This window comes from Peromyscus californicus, unplaced genomic scaffold (genome assembly GCF_007827085.1).
Source record: "Peromyscus californicus insignis strain IS unplaced genomic scaffold, ASM782708v3 Scaffold_13__1_contigs__length_99412109, whole genome shotgun sequence".
In the NCBI taxonomy this organism is placed as follows: Eukaryota; Metazoa; Chordata; class Mammalia; order Rodentia; family Cricetidae; genus Peromyscus; species Peromyscus californicus.
Genome location: NW_026294424.1, coordinates 60,957,657 through 60,971,417, shown reverse-complemented (window position 1 = coordinate 60,971,417; position 13,761 = coordinate 60,957,657). Strand labels below are relative to the sequence as shown.

Sequence of the window (13,761 nt, the reverse complement as noted above, 5' to 3'; positions counted from 1 at the left end):
GTTAGTAATGTCATATTCTGTCTTTCAGTAGTGACCTCCCCCCATCAAATCCTCTTTTTATCTTGGGGTGCAAACTCAGGGCCTGATGCATGAGAGGCAAGGGCTCTACTCAGTGAGCTATAGTCCCAGTTACTTAAAAAAAAAAACCCCTAAATTCCTGATTTAGTTTCAGGCCATTCCCACTAAGGTTATAAATACAAGAGAAGCCACATGGCAAAGAGAAAAATACTCAGGCTTTTGGTGTTAAGAGTTCAAAGCCGGATTCAAATCCTTTCTCAGCTGCTGCTTGGGATATTGGACTTGACTTAATCTGAGTTTTCATTTCCTCAACTGTAAGTGGATGTGGATAATACAACCCATCTGCTGGCAGATTCCAAGCAATATATGCAAAGTATCCAATGTCTTGTCTCCAGCACTTAGAAATTAGAAGCCAATGTCATCTGTGGGCTGATGGCACCATCTGATGGGCCCAGTGACCCTGGTGCCAGTTGCCTTATCTACATGGTTGGTATTTTTCAATAGCTATATAGTTAACTTCTTATTCTTCTCAGATCTTTGCTCAAATTGGTCCAATCAGATAAAATATATACCCTACAGCTTTTTACCCCAGCACTGCATGACCTTGCTTACTGAACTCATTGCCTAGCATATTACCTGAACTTCCTACTTAATAGATTAGTCATGACAGCCATGTTTTCATCTCAGAGGCAGGTGTTTTGTCCACTGACGCCTTTCGAGTGCTTGGTGGACTCTTGATATCTGATGAAAATGAATAAAGAATTTAATGGGCTTGGCATTTTAAATGTTGGGTCAGTTAGGTTGCTGTACTCCAAAGCCATCTCCTATCAGTTGTTGAGAAAGGGCAACACCCCAAGAGATGCTAATGGGATACCTAGAGCCACTGGGGGGCTTTCAGCTGGCTCCCACCCAAGGCATACCACGGAGGATAAGGGGAGAGAAAGCATTGTTTACACGGACTTAAGTATTCACCACCTGCTCCCGCACCTACAACGCCTCACAACTTATGCCCATCAGGCAGCACAGGGGGAAATGTTTGAACATGCCTGGAAAAGTGGGAGGAAACTCCTGATAAATGAACAGCTCCACGAGTGTGATGTTGATCAAGTTCATGACGTTCAACAGAAACCTGCTTTTTGCTATTTGCGGACAGTTTCCACATCCGCCAACTATGGCTGCCTTGTTCAGACAGCTGTGTCAACAGCTCCCCAAACCCCCACCTATCAATCAAAGGGCAATGACTAGAAGTTTAATCAAACACAGGAGCTCTTAAGTAGAACAGAGAGGCCTCCGTTGTGAAAAGGGGCAACCACACCAGCCATGCCTTGAATCCTGATCGCCAAACCTTTAACATCTATCACGGCCTTTTGTGGTTGGTGCATGAGCTCCATAAGAGAAAAGTTATCATCTCTATGTAAATCTGGGCACAATATTTGGTGCTTGTAGTTACATGACGAATAGCTACTGAACAAATAAAAGAACTTAGTTAATTCAATACATATTTCAAAGACCCTTTACAAAACCCCAGGGATGAGACACCAAAGACAGTTGATTCAATAAAATGGATAAAAGTTGAACACAACACACACATGAGCACACACAAACACACACACACACATTTTATGGGTTTTTTTTTCTGAGCTTGACATGAGATAGAGGCCCAAGTGTGTAATTCAACTGCTAAATGAGTTAATGCCATCTCAGCCCAAATTAACAAATAAGAAAAGCAAATATAGGGTCTGAAGAAATAGCTCAGTGGTTAAGAGCACTTGTTCTTACAGAGAACCAAAGTTCAACTCCCAGCATCCATGTGGTGGCTCACAACCATCCAGAACTCCAGTTTCAGGGCGAGATGCCCTCTTTTGACTTATCCAGGCACCAGGCACACATGTGGTGTACAGACATGAATATGAGAAAAAAACATTCATGTATATAAAATAAAACAAATCTAAAAGTAAAATTTAAAAGAAAATTAATGTATCCAGAGCATAAGAAATAATGGTTTTCCTGCTTTAAAAAAAAAAATGACCATATCTAGGAAAGAGATACACAGGTCTGGGTGCACATTTTAGAAAAAATAAATCTTGACTGAACAGTGAGTGGTCCAGAAATGGAGTTGCGTGGATATTAATGGAAGGAACTCAATAGTATAAGGACGTGCCTGGGAGAGACCATCAGAGCAGGAAAGTCATGTGAAGCAATGCTTGGTCACCTCACCGTTTTGGCCCTAGCAGTGCCCTGAGCCTGTCTATCCTAGACATATGAGTGATTGACACTCGTCTATTGTTCTTGAGACCTGGCGACCATTACATAGTCCAAGAGCAGTAACAGAAAACCAGAACAGAGATGATGGGAAATCTTTGCTATATAAAAAGAAACCCCGATTTTGGTGTTTACAGATAAAAATTAAAATTTCACTTCATCTCCATGTGCCACAGGATATTCTTCTCTGACCATTACCTCAGCCCTTTAAAGACACAAAACCAGTCCTAACCCAGGCCATGAACCCATGGTTCACAGTGCCCTGCTCTGTTCTATACAAATGCTCTTCTGTGATCTCATATCTATGTTTTTCTACGGCCAAATGCCAGGAAAATAGCCCATTGCTGGAAGATTCTCAGTATTTGGCCACGTTGATGGTAAACTTAATTTTTATTTCATAAAGCAGAAAACTATATAAAGAAAAGCATATCTCACAAGACTTATTTTCTTTCTAGTCATTTTCTATGGAAGTTTTGAGGCCTGAGCACCATTTTGTTTGTTTGGGTTTTTTTTTTCTTCATGAGTGAATTTTTTTTTATTAATTAAACTTGTTTCATTTATTTTACAGACCGATTACAGTTTCCCCTCCCTCTGCTCCTCCTCGCCCTACCCCTACATTCCATCTACCTTCCTCCCCACCACTCCTCCTCTATCAGGTCCATTCAGAAAGGGGCAGGCCTCCCGTGGGTGTGAACAAAGCATGGCACATCAAGTTGAGGCAGGACCCAGCTCCTCCCCCTGCATCAAGGCTGGGCGAGGTAATCCAGCATGGGGAATAAGTTCCCCAAAGCCAGCTAAGCGCCCCAGGGACAGGTCCTGATCTCACTGCTAGGAGCCTCGGTGTCAGACCAAGCTACACAACTGTCACACACATGCAGAAGAGGGCCTAGGTCAGTCCCATGCAGGCTCCCTAAGTCCAGAACCCATGAGCTCCCATGAGCTCAGGTTAGCAGTCTCTGTGTGTTTCCTCATCATGACCTTGACAACCACCCCCACCCTCCCCACCCTCCCATCCCCACCCTCCCCACCCACCCCCCACCCTCCCCACCCACCCCCCACCCCGGCTCATACAATCCCTCCTTTCTTCAGCAGGACTCCCAGAGTTCAGCCGATGCTTGGCTGTGGATCTCTACATCTGCTGAGCACCATCTTGAAAGGTCTCTAATGAGTTCGACAATATAAGCCAAGGCTGTAATAAATGTCCATGATTATGAAAAGTCAATGAAACCCATGGAGTCTATAGATAGAGGGATGAAAGACACACGTCACTGCTCATGGACCATCTGTTCTCTTATTGGGTTGAGCAGCTGTCCTAACAATGACTTTCAAAACTTCCCATTCTGAATGACTGGTCTCCTGTTACAGAGGCAAAGAGACAAGAGAAACACTGGAATCAGAGTTCATCTTCTATAGGTGTATAGGGACACCTATATAAGTGTATACACATATAGGGATTTCTTTTCTGCCTAGCTGTTAACTGTAGCTTTCTTTGTCATGAAAAATTGGTGTGACTCTCTCATGAGCATTGAAACTTACATAATTAATCATATTTTCCATGTTGCTATGGCACTAGGAAACTCAAGTCAAGTTCCCATCCCAATTACAAAAACTATGTATTTATCTTTTGGTTATATTGATACTTTCCACGGTCAAAGCTTTTATTTTTCCCAACTATATTAATATATTTTTTATATGATTTTGTTAGAAAAGTGAGATATCAATTAGTTAACTCATTAATCTTAGCAGCCTGGTCTTTTTGTTCAAGCACACAGAAACAAGCATGTTAGTAACACATACAAAAAAGCATATTAGCAACATGGCCAGATCAAGATGAGCCAAACAAAAGCTTTCTTTCAAATGTCCCCTTTCTCGAGACTTCCACATCTCCATATGTTTCTGTTCTTCATCGGGCCGTTAGCATTCTGTTGCCATGGCACTCATTATTTACAAAAACAATAAGCAAGGGAAGAATTTTTGCCCATTTCCTGACAACTATTCCTTAGAATCTCAGGCCAAGCGCTTGGGAGTCCAACTCTGTATACCAGAGATGGTGACGCAGGATAAGCCCGAGCCGCTTGGTCTGCATTTTGAAAGTGGAAGACTTATTTTTTTTTTTAATGCCTAGAAGAGTGAAATAAGCTAACAGTATCAGGTGGTTTTTCTTACCCAACTAGCCAGCTGGCATTAACTGGGCATATAATATCATATAATATAATGTAAAATGAACCAACCAGGTTGTGCATCACATTTTGACTCTTACCTTCTTATAAACAAGAAACAGATCTTTTTAATGGCCTTTTAGGGTGTGTGTGTGTGTGTGTGTGTGTGTGTGTGTTGTACACATGTATAGATGGTATGGCCATGTGTGTGCTCTCCCCCTTCGTGGACATGCACGCAGACACCAGAGGAAGACTCTAGGGGTGTCTTCTTCTACTGCTTTTTGACTTATTCCCTGAGACAAAGTCTCTCACTGAACCAAAAGCTTTCCATTTAGGCTCGGCATGCTGGCCAGTGAGTTCCGAGGATCTGCCTGTCTCTACTAACAAAAGCACGTGACTGCCAGCAAGTGTAGTTTGGGTGCCTGTCCTGGATCTCGCTCTGTAGACCAGGCTGGCCTCGAACTCACAGAGATCCGCCTGCCTGAGTGCTGGGATTAAAGGCGTGCGCCACCACCACCCGGCCAGGAAACAGATTTTTAAACATTAGAGGAGTATGTAGAGGATGTAAGGGGTGATCTGCAGGCGAGGATGTGAAGCATTGGATCTTGCTGTATGGGTGCACAGTGAAGTTTTAATTTCGACAGTGTTGTCTGGAACCTAAGACAAATCAGAAAATAAGTTATCCTACAATATCTTCCCAAATAAAACATATCTGCCTATCAGCAGGGTGTTTATTATACAGTGGCTTCTGTATAATAAGAGTTTAAAAAATACTTTTAAAATGTACAGTAACTGTGTTTTTCCCTAGCTCACAGTGGTAGGTGTGAGAGCAGAAAGAAACACATTGAGGTGTTGAACGGAGTGGGAAGAGCCAGCACAGGACTAGCTAGGTCACTCTGGTCAGACTGTCCATTGCGCCTGGCCTGCTTTGTACTGTATAAAATGTGGGATCTACAGTACACTTCTCAAGGTTGCTGAGAAAACAAACAACAACAACAACAGTAACAAAAAACAAAACAAACAAAAACCAGTGGAAGGGGACAGTGCTTAGAATGTAACAAAATAAAAGTGAGAAGATGGCTGCAGAGATGGCTCAGCAGTTAAGAGCACCGGCTGCTCTTCCAGAGGACCCAGGTTCAATTCCCAGCACCCACATGGCAGTTCACAACTGTCTCTAACTTCAGGCCCAGATACCACACATGCATGTGATGCACATACATACATACATACATACATACATACATACATACATACATATGCAAGCAAAACACCCACAACACATAAATTTAAAACAATAAAAAACTTTTTAAAAATTAACAAACAGGAGAAGGACAGAATGACAGACTCCAGGAGTCCGAGTCTGCTTCCATCTCTCACTCAGGCATGCCTGTGAGCAAGGACCTCCCAGCCCTGGACATCAGTGTGCTAGGACACACGGCCACTCCTCTCATCTACCACTTGGAATTCCTATGAAGAATAAACAGCAGACACAAAACGCTTAGCACATAATCGGCATGGGACATATATCTAACTGTCATTAACAATGTCTGACACACAGGAAGTGTTCAGCTGATGGTCGCCATCACTAATAGAATGGACTCAGGGTCCCAAGTCTCACAGGTATAAAGCTCTTTGGCATCAGTCAGTATTCCTTCCATTCATAAATAGGACAATTCATGCCCTTCTGCTCTGGAGGCAGAGCCCGGTCTGTAACACAGGGCTTTGACCTTCTAGTCGTCCATGTTGGGTTAGAAACCGCACTGGAGGGCCTTCTACCTCCAGGAATGGTGGGGTCATTATGGAAACCTGTTCCTCATGGCTACGTTCAGAAAGGGAAAAAGCTGGGAAAAGATTCAAGCACTGGGCTAGGAAGGGGCTGCCACTGGTGACGAGGCACAACTCCACATTGTTCTTGATCCGTAGAACCTCTGTCTGGAAGGCGTCTATATTTAATTTTTTGTGAAACTGGCCAAAGGTCTGTAAATCAAAAATATAACCACAGGAAATCAGAATGACATTGGGGAATTACAGACCGATCAATTATACTTTGGGATAGAGCCAGGGCATGGCGTCATTAATCAAATAAAAGACCCTGATTTTTCTTTTTAATATGAGAAAATTTACTAGGGTCTTTAGAGGTTTTTTGGATAGTGACAAGGAAGTTCTCAAACAAGATTCTCCTGAACGGGATTTTTTTAAAATGAGTATTGTGATCATTGCTAAAATATTTTAAAGGGAAATATTATGCCAAGTGTTTAGTTCAGTTTACATTTCAAATGCAGAATAGAAACAAGAGGGTAAATGGATTGACCACAGAGATGGGGCAGTTCAGGCTCCAAGCGTCGTGAGAGTTTATTCATGCTCTATAGCGTAGACCTCAAACAGAAGGTAGCCATAAATAGGAGAAATGTAACGGTCTCACAAGTGGCCAAAGTTCTGGTCACCATCCACTGACAGTTCATTAGGGCTAGACAGCACTGAGTTCACCCTGTGTGCCTCTGTGCCTCTGTTCCTCACAAATTAATTGATTCCATGCTATTACGGTGCCATTTCACAGATATGGAAGCAGGAGTCCGAGGAAGGATGCGAGAGACATTAACACCTTCACCAGAGCATCGACCATCACCAACTGCTTGGGAACACACCCCATGCCCCAGGCAGAAGAAGCCTAGATACTCTGTTCACATAGCTCAGTTAAGCCTGGCCACAGCCTCGTGAGGTTGGTGCTGAAGTTACTCCTCACTTTACTGCATAAGACCGAGACAAGGTGACCCAAGATCACCTCACGGAAGTAGCTCAGCAGGATGATGGAGCTCCATACTTAACCCCTCAGACAATCGCAAGCAAAGGAAGATAAATGCCGAATGACCTCATTTGTATGTGGAATCTGAAAGAGTCGAGCTCACAAAGTACGGAGTAGCCTGGCAGTGGGCACAGACTAGAGGACAGGACCCAACGAGGTGTCACTTAGACTGGAGGAGCCAGCGAGCTCCTGCATGGCACGATGATGGCTGTGAGTAATCGTGATAGATGCTTCAAGTTGGCTGAGTCAGTTTCAAATGTTCCCACCTCTAAATGGCAAGTGTGCGAGGTGATGTACAGATTCATTCGCCTGGCAGTCATCCTACATCATAACATCGCACTGTACTCCACGAATAACCTACAACTATGTGCTAGTTAAAACGAAGAAGAAAAAGAACAGCACGAAACAGCAAGTGCAAAGACAGTCCCCATTTGCAAACCTTTGGCTCTGTAGTAGTGAAGACCCAAGCGAACAGGGAGATCTCTGGGGTGGGAGTGGGGAAGGGGCTGCCTTGGCAGTTGCTGAGGAACCAGACACGGAGCTGAGCTAGTGGTACCCAGAGCTGACTTTAAGATGGTGAGATCTGCTGTGTTGTATTACTGCTCGCTCCAATACAGGGCTGTCCTCTTTCACAGCAGAAGCAATATGCTCATTGCCTGAAACAACATGCTAAGCAGAACAGTAAATCAAGAGAGAAAAGGGAGGTTTGTGTGCCTGAAAGACTCAGGAGCAGGGAATGAATGAAGGGGTTAAAGAGAAGAATAAAGTGGAGATTAAAAAAAAAAAAAAAAACCAGAAATACATCAATTCCATTCCACAGGCAGACAAGCCTAACACAGTATAAAGCAGGCTCATGGGGATTGTTCTAATTAAAAAACATAGCTACTGGGCCTGAGATGGCTCAGTCATACACTACATGATGCATAAGCATGAGGGTCCGCGTTCCATCCTTCAGAACACACAGTAAAAAGGTGGGGGGGAGTATTGCAGTACATACCATAATCCCAGTGCTGGGGAACCAGAGACACCAAGTTCCCTGAGGCTTGCGAGCAAGCAAGCCTCGCTGATTTGGCAAGCACTCAGTTCAGAGAGAGATCCTGCCTCAAAAAAATAAGGTAGTGAATGACTGAGATATACACTCATGTCAGTCTGTGCCCTCTACACATACGTACATGCCCATGTGCATCTGCACATATGCATGTGTGCTAACACCTGTGTGCACACTCCCACACAAACAATACATGTGTGAGGGTGTCTTTGTACACAGAAAGCAATCTGTATTTGCAAATATTAAGTAAATGTCCATTAGAAGTCTGTGACACAGCCTGGACTGTACTGATGGGTACACAGGAAAGCCAGGCAGAAACAATAAATCATTTTGCTAATGGTTAATATTTCATGCTTGCAAACTGAACCAACTTAAAAACCTGAATGATGGCCCCAAAACATCTAAAACATCAAATAATCATAAGGTGTAATGAATATATTACTGGATATATTATTTTTTCCTCTAACTGTTTAAAAGTATAGCTCTCCGTTTACCTAACTTTGGAAAGTCAAACCTGTGCCTTACTCTAGTGAATTCTTTTCTGACCATACATGAGAGACTCATTGGCTTAGTAACTAAATGCCCATTAAATAGAATGATGGAGAACTCGACAACTATAAGTCAAGATGGAATAGCTTCTTCTCAAGACTGTATGTAAGCAAGTGGCCGCTGGTCAAGGTCAAGACTGGGATTGTAGTCAGGTATCGTGGTAGCTACACCACCAACTCTTGCTATGGCCTCCTCCTAGAGTTCTTTTTTCTTCTATCCCCAGTGATAACTGTCCATCATTTTCCATTGCTACTCTCTTCTCATGCTGACAAACAAGAAAAACAAAACAAAACACCACTCAACTTCTTTCTTAGAGAACGTATTCCCCGCCACCCCTAGAAGATTCAGAACTCAAAGGGCCTTGATGCTTTTATCAATGCCACTCAGTGTCAAGGACAGGAAATAACAATATTTTTTTCTTTTCTGACTCAAATACAATAGCCCTTTGTGAAGCTGCTAAAAAAAAAACTAGAAATAGAAAATTTGAGAAATATTTCAGGTGAGAGATACTCATCAACATATTCCATTTTGCTTAAAATATCTCCAAGCTTTTCTTAGCATTCGAGCTCACACAGCACTGAACTTCGGCATGATTAATCTGCTTCAGTCTTGTAGTGGAAGGAACTCTGAGGTCATCACAAAGGGGATAGCAGAGAGCTGTCCTGTGGGACGGAAGTCCCTGTAGGCATGTGTCAACTCAGAGGGTTGTTTTCAGAATGGAGACAGGACATGTGGGAAAGGGAAGAGAGAATAATGCAAATTACTTCATCCTCGTTACCTGGCAACCGGAGTTTAGATCAAGGACCCAGGAGGTAACTTAGGCAAGCTGGAGAGTCCCTGAAGGCTAAGCCTATGACAGCAAAGTGCGGGTGTTCTCGCTGGCTGCCCAGCACAGATAAAGGAGGCCCTTAGTTTGGGAAGATTGGTGTTGGTGTCAATGGGCCTGACCTAGCAACTGGAGATGAAAGAGACCAACAGAAGGTGTGTGGTGTCCAGGGTGGGCTCAGACATTACAGATCCAGTGAAGGAAAGACACACAGAGCGATTCACATGATGGAAACAGGGCTTTGGGGAACAGGGTGAACTTGGTAATGGAAAGGTAGGGAGCTGCAGGGTACCAGAGGGTACCCTGGCCTCCTTCCTTAATGGCTTTTCCTTGCCACACCAGTCCCCTGGGCTCAACTCCTCCCTTCAATGGGAGAAAAGTAGATGACAGCCAAGTCTGCTTCAAGTCCTGCCAAGAAAAACTTTGCAGGGTTAAGAACACACACACAAAGGCTTTAAATATCATGCTACTGTGGTTATTATTTTTTTCATAAGTCTCCAGGGCACACATACACACAGGGGAGGTTGCTTTTATTCAAAGAGTTCAAGAATGTTCACAGTCTATCAAGGAGCTACTATGTCCTCCGGCTCTTTCATCAGCTGGATCTGTTCTCCAAAGGGCTGGAGATTTATTTCAGGGCAGCCAATGTTTCAGTTGGTCCATTAGAACCCAAAGTATAGCATGAGAAGCCTCCAGCATAATCACAGGCCCGTGGCTGAGCAGGCTTGGGGGACATGGGTGGGCAGTCAGGAAAACAACACTAGTTCACTGTGTTACCTGAACAGGAAAGTGTCCCCCACAGGACACAAGGTTGAATTCCAAACAGAACTAGAAATGTAAATATCTGAAGAAAAATGGTTTCTACGATGGTGAGTTTGTTGACATGCCCCATAAATATGTCAGCCATACATGCAAAAGAAAGGTGTGGGGGGGGGGACTAACCAGGACTTGTGAAATGTCAGTGATAAAAATTAATCTCAAAATGAACGCATGCCACACACTTTCTAGAAAGGTGCAGACAGGTATCTTTCATCATCATCATCATCATCATCATCATCATCATCATCATCATCATAGCCCGACAGCCAAGACACCAGGATCCCAAATGGCAGTACTGCTCTGAGGGTAAGGGGCCTAACAGAGGATCTGAGATCTGGATGGGGGAGTTAAGATGGTGACAAAATCCCTTCGTGTATTGTTCAATCAACTATGTTCATAAAGGAGATGCAATGACTATGAAGGTACACATCATTGTGCTGTACCACACACTAGCCTTCATCCTGGTGCTCAAGGAAAAAGTAAAAGCTTCATTCTGAAGCATTTATCTAATTATTCTTTATCAATAAACCTCAGGAGTCAGATATCGGGTTAAGAACCTGAATGATCAGAGAAACAACAGAGAAGTGACAGTGACCTCCTCTCTCTCTCTCTCTCTTCTTCCTCGATCCAAAAAGGGCTGAGAATCTTTCTAAACCCCTCCCTACTACTTTCTGTGTCTATCTGTCCTCGGTCCTCCAAAACCACTATGGCTAATTGTGGTCTGCTAGTAGGTCACTCTGCCCTCTGAATCAAAGTAAACTTCATTGTCAGTCTCAGGAGTGTCAGAGTGCGAACAAAATACCCCACAACATATCATTCCATTCAGGGTGAGGAAAGCAGAACTGAACTTTCGCTGTCATGTGTACTGAACCTGTTGATTTCATGAAAAACCCAACTTTCTAGTTCAGATACAAAACACTTTCTCTATAGAAGCACAAAGAAGACTTCAATACATCAAAATATAATTTACCCTTTCCCTGCAGAATCACCATGGTGGCCGGGACCCTGTACTCATATCCTGCAAACTGGGGGTGGGGGTAGGGGTGTCTTCAGGCCCTCACTGCTGCTCAGTACTGTGGGGCTCAGGTCTACGTGCTCTCCATACCACCCCGCTTCCACTTTGGCCAAACCAACTGCACCCCTGAGTTTCTCCACAGATTTCCTCCCAACGAGGTCCCACCATTTGAGGGCAACAACAGATTCTGTGTGCTTGGCCGAGATTCTGTCACCTGTTGTGTGAGCAAGGGGGAACAGTGGAGAAGTAATCCAGGGACAGCCACTCACACAGTGCAATGGGTGAGCTTTGCCAAGGGTAACATCGTTCCTCCCGCCACTTAGGAACACCTGGGTGCTCCCCACCTTGGGCATCATGCACAACACCAAACAGGCCACTGAAAATGCAAAGGAGGAGATGAGGTGGATTCTGGGGCTGCTGGACACACTTGAGGATAAGGACTTTTCCGGCAGTAATGAGTGACACTGGCTGATAGCACAGTTGTGTGCACCCTGCGGTGGCTCTAGAAACAGGCCTTAGAGGCTCCCTTTTTGCTAGGCCTTCCCCAATACCAGCTGCATTCGACAGCCCTGGTTCATGGCTGTCCTGGGGGAGGTGAAGCTGTGCGAAAAGATGGCCCAGTCTGACACTAAGAAGTCCGCAGAGAGCCAGTCAGCCTCAAAAGGATACTTTTCCCAAGGAAAGAAAAGAGTTGATGGGAAGAGAAGAAGAAATCCCAGGCTAAGGGGAAAAAAGAAAAAAAGGCACCTGCCACGGCTCCTGAAGAGGAGACGCATGAATGTGAGCAGGCCCTGGCTGCTGCTGAGGCCAAGGCCAAGGGTCCTTCACTCACCTGCCCAAGAGTACCTTTGTGTTGGATGAGTTTAAGCCTAAGTGCTCCAACGAGGCCATCCTCTCTGTGGCTCTGCCATATTTTGGGGCGCACTTTAGTAAGGATGGCTGGTTCCTGTGGTATCCTGAGTTCGGCTTCCCTGAGGTGCTTGCCTAGACCTCCATGAGTTGTAGCCTCATCACAGGAACGTACCAGAGATCGGACAAACTGGGGAAGAATGCCTTTGCTAGGGCTACCCTCTTTGGAACCAACGACAACAGATCCATTTCCGGTGTTTGGGTCTACAGAAGCCAAGAGCATGCCTCTCCCCTGAGTTTAGATTGGCAGGTGGACTTAAGAGTCATATACTTGGTGGAAACTGGGTCCTTATAGCTAGGAGACCTAGACTCTGGTTTGTGAGTACTTTTCCTGGGACATCGAAGAAAACAAACACATAATTCATGGATTTTTTATCTTTATATTTACATGCACAATTATAGATCAACATATTTCTATTAAAAGATACTGCATGCATGTTTATAATCAAAACTAAATATCATAAATATCAGACATTCTGAGCCCTGAGGTTGACCAGCTTTCCTGGGAACACTCACCAGAGAAGAAAGTGCTGGATCTGCCTAAGGAATTGGCATCCAAATCTCTTAGGCATAGTTTCATGTTATTTTCTCCACACATTTGATGCAATTAGCTTTCATCAAATCAAGATATTCATCACCCCCAAAGCCCACGCTGACGATAACAGAGCCTCATTATTTCTTGAGAGTCAATGGATCCCTCGGCCATTACACGTGGTAATTGGTAATAGGTAATTCTTCAGGACTATTACAAAAAGTAGTTCATAATTTCTTTTGCTCTGGTTTTCACTGTGGGAGGATTCCTCTATAGAAGCACTGCATAGTAGGTTTTTCTTCCCTACTGTTAATACTTAGGCTGATGTAAGACACTCCCACTCATGGAAACACGCAGAGCAGTATCCCGCACGGTGAGACAGAATGCGAACCCTATGATGGAGCTATGTCTGCAAAATGGTGGGGTGAGAAAAGTGCTGTGTGTATTTATTTTAAAGCAATAGAACAGGGTCAGTGTCAGAAAACAGCAGGGGTATTTAAGAGGCAAGGAGGGAAAGGGACAGTTTTTCCTTCCTTTCTTCTCTCTTCCCCTCTTCCCCTTCTTTCCTCCCTCCTGCCTCTCTTCTCTCCTTTCTCCCTTCTTTACCATTTCTCACTTTCCTTTCTTACCAGTCTACTCGCATCACTTTTCCCCCTAGGTAGTTTTTTCCTTCCTAAAAGTCATTACTAGATAAGTAGGTAGGAAGATGGGAGGGGGCAGATATAAGTCTGTAAATGTGTTAAGGACTTAATTACCTTGATTGAATAACTTGGGCCCAGAAGCTTCCTACCATTAGTAGCAAATATGTAGATGTAAACATG

The 13,761-nt window shown here is 44.0% G+C and overlaps 1 protein-coding gene and 1 pseudogene across 7 annotated transcripts in view; one reads left to right on the top strand and one right to left on the bottom strand.

Annotated features, from left to right (window-relative positions):
* The window catches only part of Limch1 (LIM and calponin homology domains 1), a 321,480-nt gene that overhangs the window by 138,077 nt on the left and 169,642 nt on the right, over nt 1-13,761 (bottom strand). The gene's annotated exons all lie outside the window — the stretch shown is intronic.
* Nucleotides 11,475-12,863, top strand: LOC128108998 (elongation factor 1-gamma-like; annotated as a pseudogene).